Consider the following 16,605-nt stretch of genomic DNA (forward strand, 5'->3'; position numbering starts at 1 on the left):
TAACTCAGAGGATCTCCCTCTCCCAGACAGGCTTATTATCAATGGCATCAAATAGTGGGATATTACCACTTCTACCTGGTTTTAATGATTTATCACCCCTCAATTATGCATCACTGGTGACAGTAATTTTTTCTGATTTGGACAGGTGGATGGAATTTTGGCGCTCTCTGTTTGGTGTGCTAACAGAATCAGAATTAATATTTTGTCTTGCCTGGCTTATCTTAGGTAGACAGTAGCTATTATTTCACCTACTCTGTTTCTCTTTCCCCTCCCTGACACAACTAAAATAATTTGATTTGGAGCTATACTTGAAGCAGGACTCACCTCAAATCAGATTTTTAAATTCCTTGACTGGAGTCTGATCTCAATGCTATCAATCTCCACCACGTCCGAGCACAGTCAGTCATGTAATGGGATGGATCAAGCAGGGAGAACACATTTTGTGGATCACTGCAGACACCTGCACACACACACACACACATTTGACTCTGAGTGCATGCAAGCCAGCACGGGCAGAACAAGTGAGAAACTGCTTCCCATCAGCCAGCAGAGCACATGCTCCTGTGCCCCACAGCCCTAAGGTCGTGCAACCCCTCGCGGAGATCATGGTTACGGCCCTGCAAGCAGATGCGAACACACCTGTGGAGGAGCAATCCTGTGCACTCCTGCTGCCTGGCTCTGAGTGTGTCTGTGCATACCTTGCTGTGCCTGTGTGATGCTGGGAGGCAAGTGGGTGAAAGCAAGAGGATTTGATTACTCACAACGTGCTTTTCCTCTGTCCTTTCTTTTTCTACTTTGTTCCCATTTGTTCCAAATTACAGTCACCACCACTGGTCTTTGCCTCCCAGTGTGGGACGCTGTGTTGTGTTAGATTCTACACATATTGCGCTGTTTGCCTTCTTTTTTTTTTTTTTTTCCCCTTTCCCCTCCCTGCTCGTGGTTGTTTGTTTTCTCTTCATGTGTGGCATCAAAAGGCTGTCTGAACAGCAACTATCCAATCCGAATGAAAGGGGATGTTGCTTTTGGAAGATCCAACAGAAGCCTGAACAGAACTGATACTAAATTATGAATTAGCTGGAGATTTTTCTCACCTCTTTTCATTCTCTTTATTTTCTCTTGCTTTTTTTTCCCTCCCTGTCTATTTTCCTAACCCTGATTAAAATGTGCTGGGCACAAAACTGTAATGAAGGGCTGGACTCATTATTTTTGTTTATGGCAAAACCCAAGTGGAACAGAACTCTAAATGGGCTCTGGTTGACTCCCATCTCCCTCCATAAAGAGTGTAATAAATATCAGCCACATTGATTTTCCTTCCCCATGAACCCTTTGCTATTTGTTCTGGTCTAAGTGCACTGTGTTTTCCTCTGAGGTTTCTTTTGCTCTAACTGTTCTATTATCTGTTGTTGTTGTTAATCTGTGCTGAGTGTGTAATTGAGATCCTAAGAGGGAGGTTAAGAGAAAGCCCCTCGGGAAGACATCTGACCTACATGAAGAAAGAAAAAAATAAAATAAATAACCCGAGCCATTGAGGCCAACTGCTCCGTTTACCTGGTGGAGCCATTTCCTTTATCAAGGGTTCTTATCCACCCCAGGCTTAGCTCTCTTTCTGTAATTAGTTCTACGTATGTGTTTTTAACCTCTGTTTGATTTTTGCATTGATTTCTTTGCCTTGGGGGACATTTGCCCGTTGACTCCTTAGGCCTGATTTTCCCACTACCTGCAGTTGTCTGTTGAACTGGTGTTACAGTCTGGGATGTTGTAGGCAGAGGTAGGATGGGGGTCCTTTTCTCTTTCCATTTGCATGCTGCAATTTAACCTGGCTCAACTGATACAGTACACGTTGAGGGGTGATGTAGAAGATGTCTCAAAGCACAGATGACAGCTACTTAATTCTCCTTGGGTTTCCCAGAGAATGAGGCATGGGCACAGCTGAAAGCCTCCTGAGAGACTGTCTGGGAAAGGTGTGTTCACCCAATCTCAGACACTGCTCACCCGCTTTCTATCCACCACTGACCACCTGATCCGGGCAGTCTATGTCCTGAGCACTTGAACTTCCCGTCTCCCTTGTTCGTTTGCTGCCGCAGGGCTGTATTGCAAATACATAGAATCCATTATTGCCTGCTCACTGTACCAGTTCCCGAATCTCAGCAGATAAAGAGTTCTTAGTGTTTTCTTAATGTCTCTTTGTAGTTTACTAGAGGCCTAGGAGGCATGAGGGGGAAATGAGAATGTGACTCAGAAATCCCTGTTCTGAGTCACGTGCTTCCTTTGCAATCTCATTTGTAACCAGACTATTAAAAGTAAATTATCCAAGCCAAGTGGCAATGCTGAAGTGTAAGGGCTAGGGGGAGGGAAGTAACACCTCCCTCTGGTGTCTGCAGATGCAAGCAGTTTAGTTCAGCTGGTTTAATTTGCCCCTTTCTGCCCATACCGGGATTTTTGCTGTTACTATGGGAGGATTGTTGGTGCTGACAGCTGTGGACACGGCTGTCTTGATTTTCCCTCCAGACCTGATGAAAAAGTGGCCCCCTTGGCTGCAGCGTGGGGATGTCTTCATGCTCTTGACATGAAGCTGGGAAGAAGAGAAGGAGGTGCCCATGTGATGCCAGCTCTGCTTTCCCTGAAGAATCCATTGATGGAGAAGCAGTGATCTGACAGCTCTACTTGCTGTCATGTTTCCATGGTATTTCCATCACGCCTGTTTCCAGGGATGTCTAATAAACTGGAGCAAATTGGGATGAGGGATTATCAGGCATTAAATGGTGCTACTGAGCCAAGCCTCCCGCTCTGCTCATTATGATGAATTTCTATTTTCTCCCAGGGACTGACTGCAATCCAAATGGAGGCAGGGTGAGGAGGCGGCTGCTGGCATGTCTGTGCCTGTGTTAAGCAGTTGGGGCTCCTCCAGGTCCTGGCTTGTCTCTCGGTGAAGGTCAGGTCCTGTTTCTGTTGAAGCAATTTCATATCTCTCAGTAGGGGCTGGATCAAGCCTCTGGGGAATTAGGCTCCACTTCAGTTCATATAAGCAAGCTCAACCTTTCAAAAATTCCCTTTTGATCCCTCCTATTCTGTTCGGGAATTGTTCTGAGTGTATCTATTGACTTTCCATGGAAAGTGGACATACCCATAAAAAAACCTTGCTGCTGAAGGTTTTATAGAAGTAATATTGACCTTCCCATAGATGCTGAAGAGAATAGAAAGTCTTGCTTCTCTGTAAAACTAAACTAAAATTGTATTTGACGAGTTCTATAAAACGCTTATAGATTTCTATTTTTTTCCACTTCGGCCAAAACATCTTTTTTCCCCACAAAGGCCAGAGGCAAAATATTTGCAGGGAAGAGGGGGAAATGCTGTTTTGAAAAATATTTGTGCTGGCAAATATATTGCAAATTTGTAAGCTCCCAGATGCATCTAAATAAATAATATCAGAACTTTGGCTGCATTTGCAAAAAACTACATTGGATTTATGGGCTTGTTTCAGGTATAATCGGGATCTAAGTTAGGCTTACTGGGTATTTACAAGCTTTATATAGTTTACAATGGAAGCAGTACCTGTGTAGTCTTGTGGGATGTAAATCCAAGTTGCACCCACTCCAAAACCACGTCAAACCCTCTTTTTATTGGCAAGTCTCTGGCTGCCACAGTCGTGCCCTGATGTGGCCACAGGCTCATGGGTCCTCCCAGAAATGTTGCAGATTTTCAGTTGGTGACATCAGTTCCTTCCTTGGGTGAAAAGGTGAGTCTGCACACGGGGAGAAAACAAATGATTCAGGGTTAGGTTGGGCCTGGAGGGATACTAGCTCCCAGGGGAATATTATCTTGCCAAACTTCACGTGGTGCTGGGCTGGGTAGAGAAAGATCCGTCCTGTTTCTGAGCTGGTGCCCAGAAGGATCCCATGGCATCGTATGCCTACTTTTAAAAGGTGCAGAAAATGCCAATTCTCCCTAAGAGAAGCTTAAATCTTCTGTTCTTGCTGCTCATTGTCTCCTGTGGCTCATATCCTGACGAGCTCATCGCTTATCAGCATCGCTTGCCCTAAACCCTGCAAACCATCGATCAAGCCTCTTCCCTCCCTAGAGTAGGAGCGTCTCCAGCAATCAGAGAACGCCTTAAAATAAGAACTGGATCTTTATTTGCTTTGTGGCTCTCAGTGTCATGTTTTCTAGGTTTTCTGCCACAGAAAGAGCATAGAAATGTTCCTCTCATTTTTAAAGAAAGCTGAGATAATCTGTGTCACAAGAGACTGAGCACCGCAAAAGATTTCCAAAGTATTTAAAGAGCTACCACCTAATACATTGTGGCTACAAGCAACCTGTTGTCTGAGATAGCCTAAACCAACTTAAATATCCATTAATTAAAGATGTATAAATTCTTTTTAGGTGTAAGCTTCATAAAGTACATGATCCCTGCTTTCCTCTGAAATTTCCTTCTTTCTTCCCGCTGAGTCTTTTATTTCCCTATCAGCTCTCTAAGTCTTCTTTCTATGTCTTTTCTCAGCCCCTGATGGCTTTGCTCAGTCCATCCTCTGTCATTTGTGTCTGGATCTGGAAACATTTCTCAGGACATTCGACTCATCCATCATTTAGATAATCAGAAGGGAAAAAACCCAGTTTCCAGCTATGATCATCCATAAAAAGCACCAAGGAAAAAAAACCCTCACCTTGAACTTCCCTTCCTGCTTTTCTCTTCATTTCATTTGAGAATCTGACTTGACAGTCTTTGCTCTGGCAAAAGTCCCACTGAAGTTATTAAGGGCAAGAGCTTGTCAGGATTAAGAGGAAGGATTTGAAATATCTGTGAGTGATAGCAATATCCCTGGTTCTATTAGGCCGGATAAGTATTTGCAAAGGACATTAACCCTGGTGCCTTGAGCCAGCTGCTGACTGCCCTCGGGGGAAAGGAGATGATGTTTCCGATGGGGACACTGCTCCGTAGCTGCCTGTAATAAGGTTTTGCATCCCTTCCCTTGCAGAGCTGAACTCAGACCACTTCCTCTTAAAGCATCCATTTGACCATCAGAAACAGGGCGCTGTTAGGAGTGGGCAGTGAGGAGCCTAAATGGGAATTAGGACTTCAAACTTGACGTTGGCGCTGAGTCTGGGCATGCTGGTGTCCATCAGAGACGATGACACAGCGGGTGCAGCCCAGTCAGGCGGTTACCGGCTGCACTGCTGCTCCGAGGGCTGGATTTGGAAAGGCCACCTAAACTGCACTGCAATTAGTGGGTGCAAGTGTTTGGGAACTGGAGCTCGCAGACGCACCACAGAGACAGCTGTAAGCTGGAGTAATGTTTGCTATCTTCCAACAGCTTAGCATCCCTTTTCTGCTGGTGTGAACTTCTGCTTTTCTGCTCCTGTTTCTTAGGGAGAGGATGTTATCACATATCAAACATTCCCTTGGCCTATTTGAAGGGCAAATACAGCTCCGAGGGCAAAGGGACAAAGGTGAGTGAATCAGGAAAGGAGAAATCAGGATGGAGCCAGTTAAAAAAGCTTTTCTTACACCTTTTTACGCTTTCTTGAGCCTGCAATACTGGACGGATTCAGGGATCACATGTATTCCCAGCTGGGCGCAGTGGAGGAGAGTTTACACATAGCTGCTTCGGATCAGGCAGGCAGCAACGCGTGCCTTGGGCAGGAAATGGGAGTGCTGCTCCCGCTCATGCCGCCTTCTCTGCTGTAATTCCTCCCTGACACACATGGCATCTACATGTGCACGTGATTCGCTATCCCTCTTGTCAGGAGGAGATCACAGTAATGCGGATGTTAAAACCAAACAAACACTGAAGAAAATTTAAAACAAAAATAGCATTTCAGAGGCTGTGTTCCATTCCCACCACCCACCACCATTTATAACTAATTGGGGCTTTGTTATATTCTCTCACCCAGTGACAGATAAATACTAAACTCCACTGGTTAACAATAATCACCCTAATTATGCCAAGATGACATTTACAATACAGGCAATTGCTAATCCATTACCTCACTCTGCTGAATATTAGAACACTCAAATTAAAAGTTATTCACCCACAAAGAACAATGTTTTAGTAGCTGACACAGCTTAGTAAAGGAATTTATTAAGGTAATTTTCAGTTTCCCCATAAATAAAACATTCTAGAGTTCCCCCGTCCTCCCCCCCTTCCACCAAAATAATCTTTTCTGATAAATCTCTTTTTTTCCCCTCTCTCGTAGTGCAGTAAAAAGGATAATAATTGAAACTGTCAGACAGAGTTACGTATTTAAATTTGCTTACCTGAAAGACAACAGAAAGCTTCTCTTCCATCCCTTCAGCTTCTTTTTGGAGAACTGGGGTGATACTTGTGGTCTGTGATGTGTAGGAGGTCACTGTGGTAAAACCTTTGCCAACGTGGGGGTTTGATGAAACCAAATGAAGGCTCTGAATGCATCAAGGAGTTGTGACCAGTGCTGAGATGTGCAGTGGAAAGCGGTCGACAGTCCAGTGTGATAAACCAGACAGGACTGGCAGGAGTCTTTGGCCATTGTCAGAGAGATGCTGAGGAGGAAGCAAAAGGGCTATGAGTCTTCTTAAGCATGGGCTTCAACTCAAACACAGGCGTAAATGCTGAGGCCTCTGCTTATGTGATATCCCAAACCAAAATCAAACAAGAACCCAAATGGGGCCTGTGTATCCCAGCCTGTGGCAAGCAGCAGTGGTGTGGGGAGAAGGGGGGCACCCGGAAGTTTATTCCAGTACCTGGAGGCTTTTTTCTTCCAGTGATCTCTTCCTGACTCTTATCCCAGTGTTAAAACACTCACAAAATGTGAACACACACCGCCCCCCCCCCCCAGTTTGATTTCCTAGGAAGGGAGAGATTCCCACTGACAGATATTAAGAGAGGGAAGAAAAGGTTAAACAGACACAAAAAAAATCCGGGCTGGGTTTCATTGCACCCCCTGAGCAGCCCCTTGCACCTGGTGCTGGCAAAGCCTCTGCCAGCAGCAGATCCAGCTAAAGGATGGAGCGGAAAGGGATTTTTTGGGAGTTTGGTTTTTACTGTTACCACATCAGCTATGGCCAAAGCCATTTGCAATAAAGCAGCAAGTCACAGCAAGCCAAGAGTCCCTGCTAGCGCATACCCACGATGCTGCTGGCCACCTGCAGCAGCAAAGCCAGCATCCCCCCGGGCGCCAGTGTCCGCCGAGCCGCGCGGCAGGCCCCAGCCCTCCGTGGAGCGAGCAGCTTGCGGGGGAAACCGGGTGTTTGGGGCAGCATCCACCAGACTGATCACTGCCCGCTCAGGAGATGGCTAGAGGACTTGGAGCAGAGTTGCCGTACATCTGTGTTGCCTGCACAGACCTGCTCTTTTTGCCCAAGCATTTCATCCCAGCGTAAAAAAATAAAAAGATGTGAGCCATTTTTCTGGGATGTTAAAGCCCTGGCAGCTGGGCTGGCGCGGTAGCTCAGGGTGGGGAGCAGATGTCCAGAGACCTGGTCAAACAGTGCCCATCACATCCAGCTGAGCTCTCCAGCACAGACACCCTGGGTCTCTCTTGTCTCAGACGTGTTAGATTTACTCTGTTTATGCAGGTTGTCACTGTGGCAAATGAACTGTGGCTCCTCACTCTTTTGTCCCATCCGTGCATGCCACGGTGTATGTGACCTTCTTTATGATCAACATTTAGGATACGAGAGCAAGCCCCGTCTTTATTCTGCACTACTCCATGGTGATTCTGCCCCTGGCTGAAGCAAGGAAACATGCTGGGGAGGAAAAGCCCTGGCCCTCTGCTTTTTGGACCAAAAGTGCTCGCAGCATTTGGGAACAGCACTGAAATGGTGTGTACACAGCCACGCACCCCACATGCTTGCATACAGCTGCTCTGGTTCAGTCCCTCCCTGCATGATGCTCTCTCAAGGGTAGCTTGGATGCTTCTGACCGATGGAGACAGATCGCAGGAAGGCAGCTCTCATAAACAAAGATCTGCAAGCCTTGTAATCACCACTGCTCCTTCTCCCCCAGCTCAATTAAGAGACAATGTTTTCCTGCTCGCTCGCTCTGCTTTTATTTGCTCCGTCTCACGCTTCTGGAGTTTTTCCTGCCCTTCCTTCTGTGGCTGAATGCTAACGGACCGGGCTCCACTCCAGCCCTGAGCTCCCAGCCCTGTGCAGACGCCCAGGGCAGGAATGAGACAACTTCCAGAACTTCTCCTGGGAAAATGGGAGCTTTTTTCAAGAAAAGGCCTTGCTGCAAAGGAAATCTGAGTGAGGAAAAGGTGTGCCGTAAAAGATAAATCTTTAAAATGCACATGGAACCTCATGTGGGGGTGCTTCGATTTGGAGATAAAGTGGTGTTAATTTGAATGAACTTTATTCCTTCCCAAGGAGGGTAAATGAAGCCTGATTAAAGCCATTTGAATTCTGAGTAAGAGAGTCTGCCCGGGGAGTTAATGGCCAGTAACAGGCAGCAAACAAAGCTGGGTAATGCTTGTCACAGCAGGGTTCAAACTTCAGCACATAACTTCTTATGATCTGAAAACTGTATTTCATCTCAACCTATAAACTGACAACCCCAATTTGTACAGACATATCAGGGACAGTAATATATGCCACTTTTTACTTGTCCCCGTTCAAGGCCACAGAAGGCCATGAGTATACAAGCATGGGGGTAATAACAGTCTGGAGGAGAATATTTCTAACTGCGGCTTGGAGGGATGCAGTGGCACCATCGCCTCAGCTCCGCTGGCTCATCCAGGTCTGGACCACATCATCCTTCAGCTATCAAAACCACATCTTAAATAAATGCAGAAGTTTCCTGAGCTCACGTCAGTCGTGACTACAGTCCCAATTCCCACTGGAATTCCTCATTTATTTTCCTCCTTTTTTCCCAACTTGTTGCCATTAATCTGTTTTTTCATTTCCCCCTCTGACCCCTACCAAATTCCTGCCCGGTTGAACCCAGTAACTGGCTCAGCCATTTCTCTTCTGATGGAAACTCAGCCGGCATTTCAGTGCCTGTTCAACTCTGCTTCCCACCTCCCTGGCTGTGCAAGATCCCCAATTAGACCATCAGATCTGAACCCAAACTCATGAATACTTCAGCACTGGAGATGAAGGTACATCTCTTCTCTAGGTGAACTGGAGCAGAGGGAGGCAACGTGCCAGCCAGAGAGGGTTAAAGCATTTGTCCTAGAGTCCAGCAGCTATTTATAAGGAAAGGAGAAGGCTCTGCCAGCCTGGAATACTTCCTTGTTTTCTCTGATTGCAAATCTGAATTTTGGTGGTGAGAAGCACCCACAACTCTGTGCGTTTGACCCTCACTTAGTCTCTGACATTAGCAGTGCAGAAAATTCACAGTTCCACCAAAACAGGGAAACTGTAATTGCATCTCCACTGACAGATGCTGGTTGTTGAACTGTGAGGAGCAACAGGGGATTTCTTGCTCTCTGTTCTTAAAGGCACAGAAAGATGGAGCTCCCTTGTTCCGCACCGACCACATTATTTTCTGATTTTTCCATTTTGAGCTGCATATTTCTTCTCTGCCAAGCTTCCACTTTTATCGGACAGTGCCTGGTTCTTACACTGAGGGTGCACAGAAGTGATGGAGAAGAAAGAAAGAATGAAAGAAAGAGGGAGGGAGAAAGGGAGGGAGGAAGGAGTAACATTAAAATCAACAATTTCTCTTCCTCTCATTTTAGGTCAGAAAAAGTCTTCCCAACTTTACGAAAGGCATATTGAAAAAAAAATCAGTAAATTCATGAACATGCAGTTATTACTTAGCAGACAAATTACATTTCTTCTGAAATGTTCCAAAATGCATTCATTTTCAGAGTACATTACTTTCATAATACTGTGTGGAACATTAAATGAGAATTTCCCTGACTTGGCTACAGAGCACATTTTTATATTTCATAGTCTGACACAGAGCCCAGGGTAACTAATGAAAATCTTTTCGAAAAGTGACAATCTTGTCTAGCAGCCTCGCCTGTTGAAGAGATTGCAACATAAAACAGATGAGTGCCCTGCTTGACAGCTAATTGTGTCGGGCTTAATTACAACAAGCAGAATTTAATCGGCTGTGCAGTGCAGTTTTTTAGGATGGGGGAACCATCTGGAATGTACCTTGCTCCTAGGCTGATGGAGGGGTGGGCATCACTGGATTTCAAAGACAGGGGAGCAACTGTGTGCAGATTTAAATGCAGAAGTAGTTCCTTCCTTAGTGTATTTCATCTGAGCTGTTTGATGAATTTTAGAGATATTTATGCAAACCCGCACGCTGTTGCCTCGTGAAGACAAGGTTTTGGAAACCTTCCCAGGCTCAATTTGATGAGCCTCATTCCCCTCCGTGGCCCTGTGCTGTGGCCAGACCTCGACACAGAGCTGTCAACTTTCACATATTGAGTCACTCTCTTGGTCCTTTGCCTCGCAAGCTCCACTGCAACGCCTACCTCTCTCCCTGCCCTGCGATCCTCCAGCGGGCTGTGTCAGGTGTGGGCAGTCCCTGCGTGGGACGGAGCTCTGGTGCAGCCAAGGGAAAAGTGCTGCAAAACCACATTTCTCAGGGACAGCTTGGTGTCGTTGGCCTGTCCTGCCTTGCAGCCTGGCACAAGGGCCTCACCAACCAGAATACCAGGATCTGGAGAGCTCTGTTTATATTGGCATGAAAATATTTGAAAGGGAAGGGCCCTCAGTCAGGCATCTCCAGGCTTTCAGCAGGAGGGGAGGGACAGGAGGGAAGAATTAGCCTGTTGCATTGTTATATATCCCCCTTTGAGGCTAAACATCGACACCTGGGGAACACAGGCTGGGGAATACTCCAGTGTTGACCCTGGCAAAGCTGACGCCATCTCCTGTTGAACTCTGGTGGAAACAGCCTATTGATAACAAAGCAACTCCCTGAACTGCAAGCTAAACCAGTCCTTCATTTTCTCCCTCTGAATAGATTTAATACAGAGCTATTAAAATAGTCCTTTGTCATGTCAGAACAAGGAAGAATGAAACATGCATTTCAAAGCCTTTGAACAAACAACAACAAAAGGCTTTTGCTAGCACAGGGATCCTTTGGTACCGTATGCCTGGCAATAGCTGCGTGCCCACAGACTGTCCTTGCAGGCAGGGCTGCTCCTGTCCCTGGGAGCTTGGCAGCCAGAGCAGTGCTGCCCAGGAGCAAGAAGTGAGTAGGGCCTGGCTCCAGACTGCCCTCACTCATGCAAGAAGCTATCAGTGCCAGTGCAACAGGGATTTAGCTCCAACTGCCCTAGCCTGTGGCATGCCTGCCCTGCCCAGGCAAAGAATTAATCACTGCAAACTTTCAGGACAAAGTCAGTCACAAAAGACACCTCTGAGATCCCTGTGTCTGCAGTGTACAGATAGGTTCCTCACTGCAGAGGTGTTTTATCCAGCAGCCTTTGGTGCTGGGTAAGCAGCAGTACCTGCAACTGTACTGAGCCCTCGGTGTCTATCCACTGCTGTTTTCATCCACCAAGAGTCCGCTGAGCAAGGCCTCTCTGGAGGGAGCCCCAGCAGGGAACTCTCAGGATCTAACATTCCACAGCACAGTCCTCACATCCTCTCCCAGACCTGCATGTTTAACCCACTGCCTTCCTCACCTTTCTGTGGCTTGGCATCGCCTGCTGGGCCCTTCCCTTCGTGGCTGCTGGTGCAGGGCTGGTTGCTATTCCTGGCCACAGGGCTCTAATCTGCTTCTTGACTTCAGCTGCTTGTTTTGCCTTGGCTCTGCTGTGAAGTTCCTTCACCTCACACAGAGTTTTTCTTGGTGTAATTGACTTGACGCATCTTCCTCCTTTTTTCTGCTCCCCTGTCCACTTTACCCAGACTTCTACAGTTTGATCTCGGAGAGGCTGCTGTGAGCTCCCTGCTGGGCTGACATTGCTCCCACAACTCCCATCTCCTCTGGTGCTGATGGAGTCACAGACGATTGCAGTGTGGCATCAGAGCGCAGTTCATGCCTCCCCTTCCCTGTTGCTGCATTTTGGCCCAGCAGTGCTGTCACGGAATGGCCCCTCTGTGCTGAGCAGAAGGGAGACTCTGCGGCACCTTGCACAGCAAGGGATTTTTGGGAGCCGTAGGACAGTTCAGGTGAGTCCCTTTCATTTTCAGTGCTAAATCCACTCAAAGCCAAGCAGGCAGATGAATAGGGATGTACTAGGACAGTCCCATCTCCATGGAACCAGTGAAGCTTCTTTGAAGGGTTGATGTGAGCCATGGGACGGAGCAGCCACCTGAGAACGGCACATGCAGTCCCGTTCAGGGTGAGGGCTGAGCCCAGCAACCTCATTCTGGTGGTCTGAGTGACCGACAAAAGCAAAGCCCAAGGCTTTGGGCTCAGCAGCAGCTCATCCACAGACTCATGGCAGATCCAGGTGGGTGCTTCAGGTTGTTTTTTATGCCTGGAGTACTTGAGAGAGTCCATAGGAAGGTGGAGGGAACACACTGCTGAGCTTGGGAAGATGCACAGTGGTTATAGGCTCCTGTAATTTTTTCACACCCATGCCAGCAAGTCTGCACCCCTCTCCCAGAGGCTGCTCTGAGTGTACTTCGAAGGAAACTGGGAGCAGAATTTAGCCCAGGCTCTATGTTCCTTGGCCTTACACCAGATGAGCAGAAGCAGAGTTGCTGAGCAGCCAGCGCTTCCCCCTCAAATGCTGCTCTGGGTCTGCTGAAGTGACTCCCAGCTCTGCCCGATGCACGGTTCAGGGAACCGAAGCACGTGGTGGGGCGTATGTGTGCATGGACAGCTTTTACAGCCTGTTTGTGAACAGGCAGCACAACCCACTGGTTACAGCAGGCCAGCAGCACCTGCAACACTTGGGCTCATTCCCAGACTTCTCATATGACCTTGGGCAATTCGCTTGACCTTGTATTTTTTTGCCCCTTTGTTCAAATGAGAGGAATGAGACCATCTGTAGGAAAAAGCTCTGAGATCTCTAGAGAAGCAGCTCCTGCATCCATCTCACACTCATTGCAAAACCTTCCTTCTGTTTCTTCCCCTCTCTCCTCTGTAATTTTCAAGCCAATAATCATTAGCCATCCCCCAATGAGCTCCCCCCCAGCAATTAGTATCTATTATGCCCATTTTACAACTGCAAAAAACAAGAGGCAAGGTCAGCCACTGGCAGACTAGAAGTCAGAGGCAGGGAGAGTATGAGAACAGCTGATTTTCTATACCAGCATCCTTGCTTTAACCACTAGACCTTGCTACACTCAGAAAACATATCAGGGAAAGCCAGATGACAAGCATTGTCCACAGTGCTAATCTTCAGAGGACCATATTAGTGCAATTTGATGTCAAGACGTCTTATCTATCATGAAGCAAAGAGTAAGATTAAAGGACTGGAGTTACAAGTGCCTTTTTGTTTGCACTAACTGGCTGAATGTCTGTCTGGAAAACAGAGGCTTTCAATCTAAATTGCTGTCACGTTTGTCATACAGGAGTAGATTGGGCTCAGCACCCTTATTAAAAATACTACTAGCATTCTACAGCGGCTGCTTGAAACTCTGCAGCTATTAGTAACGAGGTTGCAAAGTGGATGTTGAACACCAGATACTGATCACCGCTATCCTGGTATAAATCTGAAGCAGCTTCCCCAACACCAGTGGAATAATTCCTGGATTTACACCAGAACCCTATGCTGGGGACCTGCACCAACTCAGCCGCAGCATGTCCTCTGCTATTCCAGACTGGCAGAGCCGTTGGGAACCTGGATACAGCTGCACAGATTTGCACTGGATGACACTGCCTTCAGTTCATCACACTAAAACTGATATACACACCGGTGTAAAGGACAGTCAGAATACAATCCTTTCAACCATATCTTATCCCTGTGAGGTATTACTCCAAGGCATCCCTGAAATGACTGGGGAGAAGAAAGAAGGAAGGTGGAAAAAGACTAGATAAAAAAAAAGGGAGAAAGGAAAAAAAGAGGATAGGGTAGGAGAAATGCAAAACAGAAAGGCAAGGAGGAGCATGGGGCAGAGTGTTATCAAAGGCTTTCGTTGTGTGCTTAATGATGCTTTAATCCCATAATGACATGTAGGCGCACAAACATGAATATGGAATGCAGGTACAGCCAGGATCAAACACACTTGGGTTTTTTGTGTTTTCACCTGAAATGCATCTAAAACATACTGTCAAATAGTGTTTGCTACACTTGTCTCTTGCTGATGCTTCTCTGCCTGGCAGCTACACTGACACTGCTCCAGCAACAAGGTGAGGGAGGGAAAAGGGACTGCAAACTTCCTTGGGGAAGAGGATAATAACCATAACATAGATCATTATCCTCCTGAGACCGCCTGGTTTTGCTACTAGCAACAACAGCCCCGCAGGTGGCAGTGGCAGGTTAAAATCCAGCCAGCTCAGCTCTCTGCCTCTGACGGCAGCCTACATGTCTCAGCAAGTACAGCTCCTTGAATACTGACAAAACCAGTAACTTTTACCTGGCCCACACTGGTTATCTTCTTGCTTCAAGGGGAATATTTCCTTTCCATTTTCTCTTCTTCCCCGGGCTTGCGTTAGAGCTGAGCTGGGGCCATTACCAGAGCAGTAGTGCTGGGCGGTGCAGGGTGGCAATGGAAGAGGGGCACACGGGGCTGTGACAAGTGGAAACTTGGAGACATGAAGGCAATACTGGGGCGCCAGGGAGGAGCAGAGTGAGGAGGATGCAGCTGAGCGGGGCAAGGGGAACATGCCTTCTCCTTGGCCCTCCTGCAAGCTCTGGGGTAAGCCCCAGGCACCCAGTGGCCCTGGGAGCAGTATGGATGAGAGGCTAGTGCTTATTACCGTGTACTTATTTGCATGGTGCCATGAGAGCACAGGGAACTTTATAAGAGCCGGAAAACGGAGCCCTTGCCTTTAAGCACTTTGCAACTCAGCAAGGAGAGAGAAGATTAATATGAGCTGATGCTTTGGAGGGCAGCAGGGAGACAAAGTGCAGGAAGGGGACTTATATCATCAAGGCATGGAAATGGGAGGTGAGCCCAGGGAACTTAGAGGGGCAAGAACTACATATCCTGACTTTAAGCAGCTGGATGTTGCATTGCAGTATTCTTTCTCACCTGCTTCTTGCTCAAATTTCCAGCAGGGAATAAAAAAAAAAAAGAATTCCTGAGTAACTCCCGCAAGTTCAGTGGGAAGGGCAGAAATCTGCATTCTTTTCCCCTTAATTGAAGCTCAGTGCTCACCAAGACACTAGAGTGGTTTATCTTCTCCAGAGCTCTCAGTTCAAAGGGGGAAAAAATGGGACCCTGGCCCTGTGGATTTCCTTGACATCCAGGATTTCCTCCAGGGCACATGGTGACACCAAGTAACTCAAGAGCTTAGTGCAGAAGTCCCTGTCCCAAGTTTAAACTTTGCAGTGTGGATGCATATCTTGATGGAGCTCTGCTACTGCACAGATTCAGGGTAAGCTTCAGGTTCCCCCCCAGAGCTTATGCCAGACCTCACAATGCAGAAGAGGCAACTCCTATGATTTGTTCTGAAGCTGCCACCAGGGACATGACATCCAGAAATGCTCCAAATTCATCTGTAGCCAAGGGCATATTTGATTTCCAGCTGCTTGAGAGCGTAGCATGGACATTCAGAGCTCAATCCCTACCCTATCCTTCTGTGCCTTATGTGTGTGTTCACTTTTCCTACACTGGGAGTTACAGCTCCTTCTGTGGCTGCTTGGACAAGAATAACCCACTGGCTTCCTCACAAAGCCAGTTAAGCAAGAGGTATAAACCCCTGCCTGACTTTAATCAGATGAATTGCCTTGATGTCCTGATGGGCTCCCTCTGAAGGGGAGGTGACCTCAAGTGGGCATGTCTGGATTCCTCCTGTTCCCACCCACAGTGTCAGGACACTTGCTCTTGTCCTGCAGCTTGGCTGTTTCCTCAATGAGCAGCTCTGACTTTCCGGTCTGCTCCACATACACAATATCCCAGGTTTAAATGAGGTAAAAGATTAAGTATGTAAAGGGTGAGCTGACTCCAGGCTGCCAGACCTGGGAGGGAAGCAAGGAAATACTAACATTAATCCATCACCTGTTGCTTTATTGTCAAAGTTGAGCAAAATTGCTCCAGCGAGTCTGCTGCTATGGGAGACCCAGTGAAGTGCTGGCAAGTCCTGACCACTGGTGGTAGCCTGAGCACTCCTTGCTCCCAGCCTTGATGCAGTTGGTGAAGATGGCTCCTCTGAAAGATCCTTTTATTCCTTTGGTCTTCACCCCCCACTACTTTTTTGTCATCTACTACTCTCTCATCCTCTCCCTCTTGCCAATGAACGATGGATCTGTCGTCTTCATGTTTCCAGGGTAACGAAAAGAAGTTTCCCTCCAGCCCAGAGGTAGAGCAAACCCATTCTGCTGGAAAATTTAAAGCGAGGATTAAAATTTATAAAACAGCACACGACCTAGTGCAGCATCTCCCGTTCCTGCCAATTCATCCAAATCGCCGTGTATAAGCAGCAAAGCTGGGGCCACCTGCACAGGATTATTCAGTGGGTCCCTTGTGGCAGCAGACAGCCTGTGCTTGCCTGCAGTGGACAGAGTTTTGTTTGTGGAGGCTACTACCCACCAGTGTGTCCCACGGCTCCCTATAAATGAGTCTGCGCTCTTTTGACTAATGACAGTGGATCCGGACACGGCCTG

Source organism: Tyto alba, unplaced genomic scaffold (assembly GCF_018691265.1).
Source record: "Tyto alba isolate M040663 unplaced genomic scaffold, T.alba_DEE_v4.0 Super-Scaffold_20000042, whole genome shotgun sequence".
NCBI classification, from domain to species: Eukaryota; Metazoa; Chordata; class Aves; order Strigiformes; family Tytonidae; genus Tyto; species Tyto alba.